We start from the raw sequence: 16,899 nt of genomic DNA on the forward strand, positions 1-16,899 counted from the left end.
TTCATACCTCCTCCTTTGTCTCTATCCTGCTATTTGGCCATTTTTCTATGAAAAACCTGCTTTTGCTTTTTCCCAGCGTGTTCTGTTTGACTGCAGCGTGTTATTTTTGTAGCATTTTAAAATCGGCAGATTTCACACATAAACGCATTTTCCATTTTTCTTAGAGAAGAGAAAGGAAAGAAGGAAGAAAGGGAGGGAGGAAAAGAGAGAAGGAGGGGGGAAGGGAGGGAAGGAAAACAAATCTGGCATCACAGGGCCCACAGTCCGGCGTGGCAACAATCAGCCCAGCAGCGTGGCTTCTCACTCGGGTACTGCCCATGTCCCCCGAAGCATCTGAGCTTGCGACCCCTTTTCCCGTCAATGACAATTTACAGGAGCTCGGGTCGGGCAGAGGCCAGCGTTACAAGAAGTGGAGGCGAGAATCCGCCGAAGCCTCACAGAGACCGTGGGTAAGAGCCTCAGCTTGGCCCGTGGAAACTGCCACGTCTCAGGCTCCTCTCAACTCCGGGGTTTTTCACTCCCGCCACAGCTCTCGGTCTCAGGATCCTGTCTTATTCAAAGCCTCCGCAGACACTAAACAACTCACGGGAAACAAAGATCCCGAGGGTGCCGGAAGCCCGGGGTTTAGCCGTGGTCGCGTGACTTCGGCTTCCGGACTCTGATTGGGCGTTGGGAACACCCCGCCCCAGCAGCCCCTCCGGGGGCGGGGACAGGTGCCACGGGGCGACGGCACTGGTCGGTTTCCTCAGGAAGCAGCCAATCGGGATCGGCCGGCTTCCGGCGCGAAGGGAGCTCGCGCTCGGCGCGGGGGCTGAGGAGGCGGCGCGGGGAGTTTGGACCCGGGTTCCCCCCGCTGCGAGCCTGCGGGACAGGTGAGTGCGGCGCGCTCGGACTTACGGGCGGACGGGCCCCAGCCCTGGCCCGGCCCAGCCCCGCTCCCACGACCCGGCCCCGGGGCCGGAGTGGAAGGCTCGCCGTCTCCTCCTTGCCCGCCCCGGTCCGGCTAGGCCCGCGGAGCCCTCCTCTGTCGCGGCCAGTAGCCTGGGAGGGGAGCAGAAAAGCACGCGTGTTCGCAGACCCGCAGAGGCCCGGGGGTGGGGCCAGGGTCGCCCCGGGCGTCGGTGGAAGAGCCGGCCCAGCGCCCTTCTGTTCTTGTTCCCGTGCTCCGGTGCCTGCCGTGATCCCAGCCCAGTCCTCTGGCGCTCCCCGCCTACCCCCGAAGACCCAAACTCTACTCTTCCCGTGCCCTTCCACGGTCACGTGCCGGGCTGCTGTGTTTTGGGTGTACAGCGTGCCACGTGCTTGGGACCCTTTATCTTACACGTGTAGCTCCACGATACCTGCGCGAAGGGGAGTGCTTAGGGACAGGCTGCATCCCATTGCTGGGTTCGAATCCCGGCCCTCCCACGTACCAGCTCAGTGACTGGGTCCGCTCGTCATTTAAACTCAGTGCCTCGGTTTCCTTCTGTCCTCCGGGGGAAATCTGCCACATCCTGGAGGGCTTGTTAGGATTGAACGGCTTAATATATGCAGTAATGCTTCAAAGAGTGCTTGGCACATAGTAAGGTTCTGTTATCACCGTTACCCAGAGAAGTTGGTAAAGGTGTCCTGATTTTTGACAAGGAGAATCTGCAGCACCAGGAGATTGTTCCTGTGTTGAAAGAGCTGCCTGACTCCAGGCATCTTCCACACCAGACTTTCTCCCATACACTTCGCCTGCCCTCAGGTTACTCAGCACTTTGGACATTTAATGGCCTCAGATGGAGCAGCCACCCTACAGCTCCTGGTGCCACCAGCGTAGATAAGTAGCATTTTTGTGTCCCTGTCAAGGTTAAAGGGCAGTAATGGCAGAGACTGGTGTAGAGGTCAGAAATTGGGAAGGAAGGAAGGAAGGCAGAAGTATTGCCTATGGGGAATGTAAATAGAACTAAATTGAACCAACATTTTGTCAGCAAGGCTGCAAGACTAGCTTACAGTCTACTAGGAGGGAACGAAATTTCTGGGTCTTGAGTTCTTTTCAGTGCCAGTCACCATGATAGGCACCATATACGTTCTATTTCTACTCCACTAACTGGAAGAGGTAGTTACTGCCTTCATTTTACTGGATAAGGAAACCCAGAGTTTAAAAACTGGACAAAGCCCATAGTGTTAGATGTGTAGTGAAAGACCAATACGCAGAGAAATCATATGCATCCACTTTGGGATAGTCAGTATTATCTATGAGGGAGGGGAAGAGAAGGAGATAAGAGGAGTGAGTGGGGGGACGCCTGGGTGGCTCAGTCGGTTAAGCGTCTGCTTTCAGCTCAGGTCATGATCCCAGGGTCCTGGGATCGAGTCCCGCATCGGGCTTCCTGCTCCGCGGGGAGTCTGCTTCTCCCTCTGCCCCTCACCCCACTCGTACTCTCTCGCTGTCTCTCTATCTCTCATGAATAAATAAATAAAATCTAAAAAAAAAAAAGAGGAGTGAGTGGGATTTTAAATATATCTGAAACATTTTATACCTTTGAAAGAGAGTAGGACAGAATTTGACTTCTTAAATTTGGTTGGTGAGTACATGGGTATCATTTTTTTGTATGTTTGAAATATTTAAAATTAAATATATGCTATATTAAAATTAAATATATTAATATTAATTTTAACTAAATATACACTTATTCTAACATACAATACCTATTTTCTGTATATACTTTTATATACTTCCTTTTAAGGGAAGAAAGGATAGAACAGAGAGGCCCAAAGTAATTTAATTGCAAAGTACTCAGGAACTAAATGCTAAAAACCCTAGTGGTTCGCCATTGCCAGGAGCATGTCTTTAAGCAGTCTCCTTGTCCAAGCACCTGCTATTCTACCTCAGACTTGGCACAAATAGGCATGGACTACCCTTCACACCCCCACCCTGTCTGGAAGCTTTGACCGGTCCTTTAAGATCCAATTCAATGTTCTTTTGAAAGCTTCTCTATGATTTTCCTGAGTTTTTCCTTCACCTCGGGAGCTATAGACTGGCCCCCACCTCCACACTGGCCCATTTTGTTTTCTAAATGGAAGTATAGTTGATACACAATGTTACCTTCCTTTCCCATGTACAACATAGTGATTTGACAACTCTAGTCTTTTCTACGGTGCTCCCTGCAAGTATAGCCACCACCTGTCACCACCCAAAGCTACTACCGTACCACTGACTCTGTTCCCTGCACTCTACCTTTCCTCCCCGTGACTTATGCATTCCGTAACTAGAAGCCTATACCTCCCACTCCCCTTCACCCATTTTGCCCGTCCCCTGACCCCTCCTCTTTGGCAACCATCAGTTTCTTCTCTGTATTTATGGGTCTGTTTCCGTGGGAAGTCAGACTTTGAAGAAGAAACTTTTTTTGTGGGACTTACTTCAGTGAGTTGTAATTATTTGTTGACATGTCCATTTCCTGCCAGCCTAGAAGTAATTCTGTCTTGCCCGTCTCTACTCCAGTTCCCAGCATGGTGCCTGGCACAGAGTGAAAAATACACGCTGAAGTCAGCTTGTGAAAGGTCTTGCGGTTATGACGTATGGACTTTGTTCTCTAGAATTGCAAGGAACTATTGAATTTACTTTGTTTAGAAATTCCTGTATCTTGGGGCTCCTGGGTGGCTCAGTCGTTAAGCGTCTGCCTTCGGCTCAGGTCATGATCCCGGGGTCCTGGGATGGAGCCCCGCATCGGGCTCCCTGCTCCGTGGGAAGCCTGCTTCTCCCTCTCCCACTCCCATAGTGTGCAGGCCCCGGCAGAAGGCAGAACACGACTCCCCACTTGGTTCATGGAGCTAGCACATTCAGAGAGTCCAAATTTTTAGTGGGCAGAGGGTTCCTTTGTGACCAGTCCCCAGTAAAAACCCTAGATTTTGAGTCTCTGATAGGTTTCCTGGGGCAGAAATGGTGCATCTTCCCTGAGAGAGAGTGTGCTCTCATGGGACTTAGAGAGCAGGGTCCTACAAGCTCTGCCTGATAGGTCTTTTCCCCTTGCTGATCTGGCTGTGTGTCCCTGTTGCTATAGAAGATCTTAGCTGTGAGTAGTACTTACTATATGCTGAGTCCTGTAAGTTGTTCCAGTGAATCACTGAACGTGAGGGGGTAGTCTCTGGGGCCCCCGAAATAGCTTAATGACATACTTGACAAAGCAAACACCCCTGTACCTATGTCTCAGGTAAGAAATAGCAAGCACGTAGCTAACACCCTCAGAGGCCCCATGTCTGCCCCATCTCATCCTCTACCCCAAAACAACCATTATCCTGACTTACGTGTAATCATTACCTTGCTTTTCTTTATATTCAGTTGTCTCAAAAGTCTTGCTGTTTTAGGCTATTTGACACATAAAAGATTCTTTTTTTTTTTTTAATATTTTATTTATTTATTTGAGAGAGAGAGCACATGAGAGGGGGGAGGGCCAGAGGGAGAAGCAGACTCCCTGCCGAGCAGGGAGCCTGATGCGGGACTCGATCCAGGGACTCCAGGATCATGACCTGAGCCGAAGGCAGTCGCTTAACCAACTGAGCCACCCAGGCGCCCGACACATAAAAGATCCTTAAATTAAAATGTAATTCAATTTTACAGTCTTTTTCTTTTTTTGTTAGTGCTTTTTGTATCTTATCTGAGAAATCTCTTGGAAGTTATGAAGTTATTCTATATTATTCTCCAGAAACTTTATTTTTTTTTTTTAGATTTTATTTATTTGAGAGAGAGAGAGAAAGAGAGAGCGTGCACGCATGGGGAGAGGGGCAGAGGGAGAGGGACAAGTAGACTCCTGGGTGAGCAGGGAGCCGGACATGGGGCTTGATCCCAGAATGCTGGGATCATGACCTGAGCCAAAGGCAGACATTTAACTGACTGAGCCACTCAGGCACCCCCAGAAACTTTATTGTTTTGCCCTTTACATTTAGATCTGCAGTTCACTTGAAAGTGATTTATGTGTATGGAGTGAATGAAGTAGAGTTTAAACTTCATTTCTTTTCCATATAGGTATCCAGGGTCCCAGCACTAACTACCAAAAAGACTCATTCTCTAGTGTTCTGCAGTGATAAATGTCATAAATTGTTATAAATTATCTGTGTATGGGTTTGTTTCTGGGTCCTTTTACTCTTCCACTGGTCTTCCTGCCTGTCCTTACATCATCCCCACTATTTTTTTTTTTTTTTTTTTGAGAGAGCGTGAATGAGCACATGCAAGCAGGGGGACAGGCAAAGGGAGAGGGAGAGAGAGAATCTCAAGCAGACTCCATGCTCAGTGCAGAGCCCAATGTGGGTCTCAGTCTCACGACCCTGAGATAATGACCTGAGCCGAAATCAAGAGTTGGACACACAACTGACTAAGCTACCCAGGCACCCCATCACTGCTATGGTTTTAAAGAAGTTTTTTATTAGTCTTTTATGTGTCTGGCAGAGCAAGTCTTAACCATAGATATTTCCCTTAAGTGGTTATAAGGCTATCAGGTTTTCTGGTTCTTTTTTTTTTAAGGTTTTATTTATTTGAGAGAGAGTGAGAGAAAGAGAGCACAGAGGGAGAGTGAGAAGGAGAAGTAGACTCCCCGCTGAGCAAGGAGCCTGATGCGGGGCTCGATCCTGGAACTCCAGGATCATGACCTGAGCCAAAGACAGACACTTAACCAACAGAGCCACCCAGGCGCCCCTTCTGTTTCTTTTTGAGTGACTTGATAAGTTAATTCTTTTTTTAAAGATTTTATTTATTTATGTGACAGAGAGAGACACACAGCGAGACAGGGAACACAAGCAAGGGGAGTGGGAGAGGGAGAAGCAGGCTTCCCGCAGAGCAGGGAGCCTGATGCGGGGCTCGATTCCAGGACCCTGGGATCATGACCTGAGCCGAAGGCAGACGCTTAACGACTGAGCCACCCAGGTGCCCCGATAAGTTAATTTTTAAAGAAGTTTGTCCATTTCATCTAAATTTTAAAGTTTATTGGCACAATGTTGTTCAGGATCTATTACGATATTTTAACGTCTATGATATATATAGTTAAGTCTCTTCTTTCAGTCCTGTTAACTGATTTGTGTCTTTTCTCTTGTTTTTGGTAAGTCTTTTCACAGAACAAACTTTAGCTTATTGATCCTCTCTATCATTTGTTTATTATTTTTAGTTGTTTATAACTTTCTCCTTTCTATTCTCATCAGGCTTAGTTTGTTTTACATTTTCTAACTATTTAAGATAGATGCTTTCTGCTCATTAATTTTCTGCCTTCTTTTCTAACAGTTATGGCTGTACATTTCCTGGTCACTACCTCTTCAATTGCATATCACATTTTTATATGCGGACCTTCATTATGTTCAGTTCCAAATATATTCCAGTACCCATTGTGATATCTTATTTGACGCACAGTTTATTTATAAGTGTATTTTTCTTTTTTTTTTTTTTTTTAAAGATTTTATTTATTTATTTGACGGAGAGAGACACAGCAAGAGAGGGAACACAAGCAGGGGGAGTGGGAGAGGGAGAAGCAGGCTTCCTGCAGAGCAGGGAGCCCGATGCGGGGCTCGATCCCAGGACCCTGGGATCATGACCTGAGCCGAAGGCAGACGCTTAACGACTGAGCCACCCAGGCGCCCCAAGTGTATTTATTTCTAAACATGGAGATTTCCTATATTTTTTTTCTTTTACTTTGAAAAATTAAAAATCTTTGGAAAAGTTGCAGGATTAGTACAGTAATCTATCTTTTTTTTTTAAAGATTATTTCTTTATTCGAGGAGAGGGAAGAGGGAGTGGGGGCAAGGGGAGCAGCAGGGGGACGCTGAACTGAACGTAGGGTCTGAAGCAGAGCTCGATCTCAGGACCCTGAGATCATGACCTGAGCCGAAACCAAGACTTGGATGCTTAACCCACTGAGGCACCCAGGCGCCCCATGATCTATGTACTTAAGTGTATTTACATTCATAAAAATAGTTCATATATTACGTTGCAAGGAAAAAATTAGTAATTTCTATAAAGTAGAAACGTTGCAAACAGTTATCATCATACAACAAAACTAGAAATTTATTTATTTCTTTTTTAAAGATTTTATTTATTTATTTATTTGAGAGAGAGAGAAACAGCATGAGAGGGGAGAGAGTCAGAGGGAGAAGCAGGCTCCCTGCTGAGCTGGGAGCCCGTTGTGGGACTCGATCCCAGGACTCCGGGACCATGACCTGAGCCGAAGGCAGTCACTTAACCAACTGAGCCACCCAGGTGCCCGACAAAACTAGAAATTTAAAATGAAATTTTAAAAAAGCAAAAGTCTGGTCCATATGGAAAATTAAACCCTCAATTAAAGAACTATTGGATATAAGGAACTACAAATTGAAATAAAGGATTCCTTAAAATTAATTAAATGAAAACACAATATCAGATTCTGTAAGATACATATAAAGTAGTGGTTGGGGGGAAGTTCGTCGTCTTACACACGTTGTCAATTTAGGAAGGAAAATAAATGAAGTAAATTCCAAACTTAGAAAGTTAGAAAAAGAACAAAAGAAAACAAAAGAAAGCACAAGAGAATAAAAAACAATAAAGATTAAAGCAGAGATTAATGAGATGGAGAACAGAGAAACATCTGATTAAGAAATCACAATCTTAGATCTTAAACTATTTAACAAACCAGGTAAGCTAATAGCTAAGTTAAGAACATTGGGAGAAATCACAAATACAAAATAACAAATGACAAGTGGAAAAAAATTTTAATGATATTAATTTGCATACTTCTGTGTTAAATGATTTTGAAAATTCAAATGAAATGGAAAATTATTTAGGAAAATACAATTTACCAATATTGACGCCAACAAAGATTGGAAGTTAAATAACTCAATTTTCATAGAATAAGGTTATGAAAGAACTGTCCCATTGGACATAAAAAAAAACACTAGATATAAATGGTTTCATAGAGAAATTCTATTGAAAATTTTTTGAGTCCACATAATCCCAGTGGTGAGTACATTGTTTCAGAGCATAGGAAATGAAGGAAAACTTCCAAATTCTTTTTTTATTAGTTAACTTTGTATTCTTACTATTGTTGGTTTAGTCATCTGTCTTGAGTTGTTGAAGGACTAAAGTGAAATAAAATTTCCCCAAAACTTTCAGTCTTCTAGATGTCTTTGGGTTTTATGTGTTTTAAAGCAGTTTTATTGATCTACAATAAACTGCATATATGTAGAGTGTACAATTTTTTGCAGGGGTGTGGTGGGGGCTGTGCAGAGGGAGAGGGAGAGAATCCCAAGCAGACTCCATGCTAACCATGGAGCCTGACGTGGGGCTCAATCCCATGACCCAGAGATCATGACCTGAGCCAAAGTCAAGAGTCAGTTGCTCAACCAACTGAGCCATCCAGGTGCCCCTGTAGTGCACAGTTTGATCAGTTTTGACAAGAGATATCATCACCACAATCAGGTTCATTAACATATTCATCTCTCCCAAAAGTTTCCTCATGCCCCTTTGTCTTGCCTCCTTTCTACTCCCCTTCCCCTAGTCCAGAATGAAGAACTCCTATAGTCCTTAAAACAAATAACAACCCAATTAAAAGTGAACAAAGGATTTGAATGGACATTTTGTCAAAGAAGATACACAGATGACCAAAAAAGCACATGAAAAGATGCTCAACATCACAAATTTATTAGAGAAATGCAAATTGAAAACACAAGATATCATCTCACACTTGTTAGGATGGTTACTATAAAAAACAAAACAAAACAGAGAACAACAAGTGTTGGTGAGGATATGGAGAAATTGTGCGCTGCTGGTGGGAATGTAGAATGGTGCAGCTGCTGTTGAACGTAGTATGGCTATTCCTCAAAAATTAAAAATAATAGAATTACTGTAGGATCCAGGAATTCCACTTCTGGGTATAGACCCAAAAGAATTGAAAGCAGGGTTTCAAAGATAATTTGTACACATATGTTCACAGCAGCATTATTCACAATAACCAAAAAGTGGAAGCAACCCAAATGCCCATGGACAGAAGAATGGATAAACAAAATGTGTTAGATCCATACAATGGGATATCACTAAGCTTTAAAAAGGAAGGAAATTCTGACACATGCTACAGCCATGAATAAACCTTGAAGACAATATACTAAGTGAAACAAGCCAGTCACAAAAAGACAAATACTGTATGGGTCCACTAAAGTAGTCAAATCCATAGAAACAGAAAGAATGGTGATTGTCAGGGGCTGGGGAGAGGGGAAGTGGAGAGTTACTGTTTAACAGGTACAGAGTTTCACTTTTGCAAGATGAAAAAGTTCTGGCAATTGGTTGCACGACAATGTGAATATACTTTATTCCACTGAACTGTATGCTTAAAAATGATTAAGATGGTAAATTTTATATTACATGTATTTTAGCACAATTAAAAATGTAAAAGGATACAGGAGCCAGCTTTAAGGAGCTCCATTCCCACTAATCAAATATGAAAGCATTTGAGCATGAAAATAATGACAGTAATGGATTACAGCCCACCAAATATGTTAAGAATCCTTACTGATAAAAAGCAAATAGGGGAGAAGGGAAAGTTCTTTACAGTTTTATGCCAGCTACTGAATCATGGTGCCAACTACAAAGAATGATGGATGGGGTTATGAAAACCATCATTACACAGTCCTACTGTTTACAATCATACTATTATTTCTTCAGGCATGAATCATCAATGGATACTAAAACAGTTTTTCCAGTTATCTTTTTATTATTGATTTCTGGCATAATTACATTTGGTTGGAGAACATCTTGGGACTTCAATCCTTTGAAATTGTTGAGACTTGCCTTATGGCCTAGTACATGGTCAGCTTCTGTAAGCGTCTATTCTTGAAAAGAATGCACATTTTGTGGTTGTAAAGGTTGTGTTATTCAGATCTTCTGGGTTGTTACTGATTAGTTACTTGTTCTATCAATTACTGAGAGCTAATTTTAATTCTATAATTATAGTCTTTTTCTGTTTCTTATAATTCTATCAGTTTTTGCTTCATGTATTTTGCAGTTACTTTATGGGCCATACAGATTTAAAATTGTTATATCTTTCTAGTGAATTGAATTCTTTATCATTATACAGTGACCCTCTTTACCTCTAGTAAGGTTTTTTGTCTTAAGATCTATTTTGTCTGATATTAATATAGCAATCTCAGCTTTCTTCTGGTGAGTTTTTACATATATTTTTCATCTTTCAACCTTCCTATACACCTAGTGTTTTAGACATGTCTCTAACAAACAGCAAATGTAATAGTTAGATTTCATTTTCTAAGTTCAGATTGATAATCTTTTCAGGCAAAGTAATTGGTCAGTTTATATTTATTGTAACTAACAAATACTTGGATTTAAATCTACTACTAACTTATTTTGTACTTTGTATTATATTTTTCCTTTTCTCTCCTTTTTTATAGCTTTTCTTAAAGACTTATTTATTTGAGAGGGAGAGAGCGTGTGAGCAGGGGGAAAGGCAGAGGGAGAGGGAGAGAATCTCAAGTAGACTCCCTGCTGAGCGTGGAGTCGGAGGCGGGTCTCCATTCCACCACCCTGAGATCATGACCTGAGCTGAAATCAAGAGTTTTAAGTTAATCTATTTTTATTCTTCAGTGGTTACCTAGAAAGTGCAGCATGCATATTTGTCCTCTCAAAGTCTAAAGCTAAACAACACCATACACCCCTCACAACACAGAGGCCTTGGAACACATTAACTTTCTTTACCCTACTTATGTGTCATTACTGTTGAGTATTTTAACTATTTATTTTAGCCCTGCAAGACATTATTGTTACTTTGTGCAGTCAGGGCTTTCATAGATTTAGCCACATATTTGCCACTTTCTTGACTTCTTCAGTCCAGCTATCATCTGAGAACTTCCAGGTAGGCTCACTTTTCTACTACCTTAAGTACCTCCTTCAGAATCTCATTTAATGAGAGTCGTTGGTGGCAAACTACTGGTTTTGATGGTCTGAAAATGTTTTTATTTCACCTTGATTTTTTTATAACAACTTCGAGATGTGATTCACAAAACGTGAAATTCACCCATTTAAAGAGTACAACTCAGTGGCTCTTATTATATTCATAGACTTGTGTAACCATTGTCACGGTTGATTTCAAAATATTTTCCTCAACCCAAAGAGAACCTCCACACCCCTTGCCATCACCCCCCAATCTGATCACCACCCCCACCCTCAGGCAATCACTAACCTACTTCCTTTATACAGCTTTGCTTATTCTGCACATTTCATATAAATAGAATCATACCATATGTGGGTTTTTGTGACTGGCTTCTTTCCCTTAGCGTAGTATGTCAAGGTTCATCATTATTGTAGCATGAATCAGTACTATATTCCTTTGTATGACCAAATAGTATTTCATCACAGGGATACACATGTTTTATTTTTCCATTTGTCAGTGGATGGCCATTTGGGTTTTTTCTACTTTTTGGCTATTATGAATAATGCCTCTGTGAACATTCAGGTACAAGTATTTGTTTGAATCCATGTTTTCCGTTCTTTTGAGTATATATCTAGGAGTGAAATCACTCTCTGTTTAATCTTTTGAAGTACTGCCAGACTTTTCCAACACAGCTGCACCATTTTATACTCTCAACAGCAGTGTATGAGGGTTCCAATTTCTCTGCATCCTCAACACTTATTATCTGTTGCTTTTGTTATAGGCAGTTTTAAAAGTAACAGCTTTACTGAGATGTAATTCATATTTCACAAAATTCATCCTTTTAAAGAATATGGTTCAGTCTCAATTTTTGAAGGATATTTTTGCTGGGAAAAGAGGTCTAGGTTATTTTCTGTCAGCACATGGAAAATATCATTCTACTGTCTTCTGATCTTCATTTTTGCGGAAGAGATCAATTTCCTATTCAAATGTTGTACAATGATATATTTTGGTGTGGATTTCTTTTTTATCTATCCTGCTCAGAATTTGTTTGCTTTCTTGAATCTGAAGATTCATGTCTTTGATTCTGGAAACATCCCAGCTGTTACCTTTTTAAGTATTAGCTCTACACCAGTTTCTCCTCTTTCTGGAACTAGATTTCTGTTTAATTTCTGTTACAGTTTCTTACTCTATCTTCCATGTCTTCTAACTTCTCATATTTTCCATCTGTTTTTATCTGTGTAAGCATTTATTAAGTCAGAAATCATGAAGGATCTTAGATTTTGCCCTTCTTTTAAACTAGCAAGTTAGCCTGTCACAGGTTTTTATACACACATATGTGTACATTTACATAGTACTGACAAGATCCAAGACCCCTGGATCAGAGATACAGACAATTTATTACAGCAAGCACAGCCAGCAATATCTTACATCAGTTCCCCATGCCCTAATTCCCACAGGGTGAGGTGATGAGGGCAAGGTGATATCTGTGCATGCATACAGCTTAGTGCATCACAGAAAAGGAACTCCAAAATTTAGAGACTCTGAGCACTTAAGGGTTGCTGACACACTGCACATCCTTCCCTCCAGAGAGATTACTTGTTACCCTAGGATGTAGGCAAATCTGCCCTGGGTGAGATGGGGAAGGTGTCTTAAGGTTTATTACCCTGAAATGTAAGGAAATGTCTCCAGGGAGAGAAAGGAGATGGCTTTGTCTTTACTACTGTGGGATGTCTCTGGGGAGGTATGACTCCAGATCTGTCTTTGAGGGACACGCAATGTCTAGCTGCCAAAGATTTAACATGTCCTTTGCCCAAAAGGCTTGGACTATGTAGGAATGTGAGAAATCCCTGGAGACGGATCCTGGACACTTGCTTCTGATTTTCCCTCCCATTTACTAATTATCTCTTTAGTTGTGTGTAATTTACTGGTAAATCCATTCATTGAATTCTTAATTTTGGTTATTGTATTTTTCATTTTTAGAAGTTCTCTTGGCAAGATCATTTTTATAGTTTTCTGTTTACTGCAGATACTTTCAAGCTCGTTGATTTTTCTAAACACAGTAAGTTTAATTACTTCAAACTTTTATGCCTAATACTGTTCAACTGTTTCTCTATTACAACTAGTTCTCATTCTTGGTGCCTTGTTTCCTTGTGTACTTGGCTATTTTTGTCTGTGTTTGCTACATGTTGTCTTGAAAAATTATTTATGGAAATTATTTAAGCCCTAAGATAAAGGTATATTTCTCCAGGGACATTTTTGCATTTGCTTATGCCAGGTGCTTTGGAGTTAGGATCATTTTAATCTAAATTCATGACTCGAAGTTTTAAGGAATTATTCAGGTCTAAAAATTGATTTGAAAATATTCTTGGGCTTGTGGTCTCAGGGTCTGTCCCACTTAGTCCCTCAGCAAATGGTAACTTCTCTTTGCTTACAGACACCAGGGATAGAAATGGGGTTTAATTTTGGTTTACATTTTCCCAAATCATATAGCCATTGGGGGTGCTGGTTTTATAGGCAAACATTTCCCATACTGGTTAGGCCTTAATTCTCATTTTGTCCATCTTTTCCCTCCAAGGCTATCAAAATTGACATCTAGATTCTCGGGATTAGACACCTGTCTTAGGACAAAAGCAATTTCAGTGTTTCCATAACTCTCTGGTTGCCCACTTTCATTTTGATTTTGGCCTGATAATTTTTTTAACTTCTTGTCGGAGATTTGATGTATTTAATAATTCCTTTTTTTTTTTAACCCAACAGTAATCTAAAGCAACTATCAACAAACCTTTAAAGGGCCAGATAGTAAATAGTTTAGGCTTTGCAGACCAGATAGTCTCTGTCATAACTACCCAACTCTGGTGTTAAAGCAGCCATAGGTAATATGTGAACAAATAAGCATGGTTGTGTTTCAGTAAAACATTGCTTACGAAAACTGGCTGCAGGCCAGATTTGGCCCATGAGTTGTAGTTTGCCAGCTCCTGATCTAGAATATATTGCTTGCTAACACCCCAATAATGCTTGTTAAATACTAATTATTTTCCCTATCTTGTTATGTTTCTCTCACCACACATTAAACATTATGTTTTGGAGACTAGACTTTTCTTTTTTAAAGATGCGTACCATGCCATTTAAATTACTGTTATATTTAACATAATTGTATTTCCCAATGTTATTTCGTCTTGTGCTTTTGTCAGATGAACTTTAGAAGCATTTTTGTTGTTTTGTGAAGTGTTCTTGTGGTGTTTTCATTGGAATTTTGTTAAACTCGTGAATTAATTTATGAAAAACTGTTATCTTAATGATATTTAAAACTTTCATTGAAGAATATGAAACATTTGTCTATGAAATATTTTTCCAAACTTTTCTTTATTTCTCCCAGTAATATTTGGTCATTTTCTTTATATCATGAAGATGTATGTCTTTTGTTAGGTTAATTGGTAGTTTAATACTTTTAATTGCTATTGTTAACTGAATGCTTTTTAAAAATTGTATTTTCTAGTTAGTTATTACCACTACACGAGAATGCACTTGACTTCTGTGGATTTCTATTTATCTTTTATTTAACCACTCTCCTGAAGTTTTAATTATCTATTGTTATGACTGATTTCCTTTGGATTGTGTTGGTATATAATCATATTGTCTGCATGTAATGATACTCTCATCTCTTCTTTTCTAGTATTTTCCTTTTTGAGTATTTTTGTATTGGCAAAAATGTCCAATATGAGAGTGAAAGTAAGAGAACAGCCTTGTTTTTTGCCCCTGTTTTTATTGGATTCACCCCTAATGTAAAATATAAGATATTACATTGGGCCTTAATTTTAACTTTTTTTTTTTTTCTTAATTTTAACTTCTGTGTTTTAGTCTATTAGACATAGTTTGAGTTTTATCAGATGGCTTTTCAAAAATGCATTGGTAGTACATACTGTATAATTCTCTATATATGAATAAAGAAGTTCAAGAAGAGGCAAAACTAATCATTGGTAGTAGAGTCAGATAGTGGTTACATCTGGGGTATATTAACTGGGAAAGGGAATAAGAAGGCATATTGAGATGTTAGAAATGTTCTATACCATGATTTGAATGTTGTTTATGTAGTTGAATATATAAGTACAACTATATTGAGACATATATTTAAGTTCAGTGCACTTTACTGCATATGTGTTTTACCCCACTAGAAATGTATTTTTAAAATCTGTTCATCTGATCATACTGATTTTTATTAAGTAAACTGTTAAGATGACATATCATATTAATGGTTTTACTTAATGTTAAACCAGCTTTACATTTCTGAGATAAGCCATAGTTGATCGCAGTTAAAGTTCTTTTGAGGGGTGCCTGGTTGGCGCAGTTAGTTAAGCACCTGACTCTTGGTTTCAGCTCAGGTCGTGATCTCAGGGTCGTGAGATTGAGCCCCGCATCAGGCTCCACGCTCAGAGCTGAGTCTGCTTGAATTTCTCTCTCCCTCTCTCTCTGCCCCTTCCTCCCCTGTGCACATGTTATGCTCTTTCTCACATTCTCTCTCTCTCAAATAAATAAATCTTTAAAATAATAAAGTCCTTTTGAGCCATCCTTTCTATATTCTTTAAAATTGTTTTTATTCTTTCATTTAATAAATATTAGTTAAGTGCTAGGTACTTAGAGACACTATGAATTATAAAACCAATAATGGGGATGCCTGGGTGGCTCAGTTGGTTAGGTGTCTGCCTTCGGCTCAAGTCGTGATCCTGGGGTCTTGGGATCGAGTCCCATATCGGGCTCCCTGCTCGGCAGGGAGCCTGCTTCTCCCTCTGCCTGCCGCTCCCCCTGCTTGCGCGCACTCTCTCTTTCTCTCTGACAAATAAATAAATAAAATCTTTTAAAAAATAAATAATGGCCCAATCTGCATAGTACTTACAATCTAGTAGAAGAAATAACCAATCAAATAATTACAAAAATGAATGTAGAGTTAAAACTACGATAAGAACTGCAATTGAGAAGTATTTGTTATTATAAGAATGTATTATAGGGGAATTGTTCTTTATCAAACACACACACACATATATATTGCTTACTGTCTACCAGAGACCATTCTAAACACTTCACAAACACTAATTCACTTAAATTCACGTAACAACCACATGAGGTGGGTGGGCACTGTGTAGATGAGGAATCTGAAGTACGAAGGGATTAAATGATAATGTCCAAAGGGACTTAGCTAGTAAGTGGCAGAGTCAGGACAGAAACCCATGTACTTTGGCCCAGAACCCATGCTCTTAACCTCTTATGCTACTGCCTAAATACGGAGTTTTCCTTAAGGAAGTAATGATTCGGTTGACATGTTGAAGGATGAGTTAAGAGTAAACTGTGTCAAGAGGGTCTGATAGAAGCCTCCTGTTTCAAGAAGGAGCATATAGTCAACTATGTCATATACTTAGAGGTCAGAAAACAGAAGGGTCGAAAAAGGCTATTGGATTAAGTAACATAGAGATCATTAGTGGCCCTATTAAGCGTTTAGCATTGTGGTCAGGGTAGAAGCCAGATATATATGAGGAAAAGAGTTGTGAGAGTGGGGAAATGGAGAGTGAAAGTAAGTCTCTCAAGAAGTTTGGCTCTAGGGGTACCTGGGTGGCTCAGTCAGTTAAGCGTCCAACTCTTGATTTCAGCTCACGTCATGATCTCAGGGTTGTGGGATTAAGCACAGCGTCGGGCTCCGCGCTTGGCAGGGAGTCTGCTTGTCCCTCTCCTTCTACTCCTCCCTTGCGTGAGCTCTCTCTCTCAAACAGATAAAATCTTTAAAAAAAAAAAAAAAAGTTTGGCTCTACAGGAAAGGAGATACAGAGTCATATAAGTGTCGTGTTTTGGGGTTTTAGTAATAAATAGAGTAAGGTTTTTGGGAAGATGGAAGATGTGTAGGGGAATCTAAAGTTTCAGGTGGAGAACTTGATCTTGTCAAAGAGAGTAGGCTGGGTTCACATAAAGGGCGGGCTTGCATGTTTGGCAGCAGAAAAGTGAGAAAGTTTCCTGTGATGGTTTCTTTGTTCTCTGTAATGTAGAAAGGAAGTCATCTGCTGAG

At 40.6% G+C, this 16,899-nt stretch overlaps 1 protein-coding gene across 2 annotated transcripts in view; it reads left to right on the forward strand.

Annotated features, from left to right (window-relative positions):
* The first annotated feature begins 720 nt into the window (after window positions 1-720).
* Window positions 721-16,899, forward strand: part of BLM (BLM RecQ like helicase) — an 87,210-nt gene continuing 71,031 nt past the window's right edge. The window contains exon 1 of one of the 2 annotated variants that reach the window (XR_010404828.1): window positions 721-872. The gene's annotated coding sequence lies outside the window, so the exon portion shown is untranslated. The remainder of the gene's footprint in view (window positions 873-16,899) is intronic. The other variant, XM_045899365.3, reaches the window with a different exon arrangement.

The sequence above is a fragment of the Mirounga angustirostris genome, unplaced genomic scaffold (genome assembly GCF_029215605.1).
Source record: "Mirounga angustirostris isolate CCGP_5_RB_7025 unplaced genomic scaffold, mMirAng1.0.hap1 SCAF_9, whole genome shotgun sequence".
Taxonomy (NCBI): Eukaryota; Metazoa; Chordata; class Mammalia; order Carnivora; family Phocidae; genus Mirounga; species Mirounga angustirostris.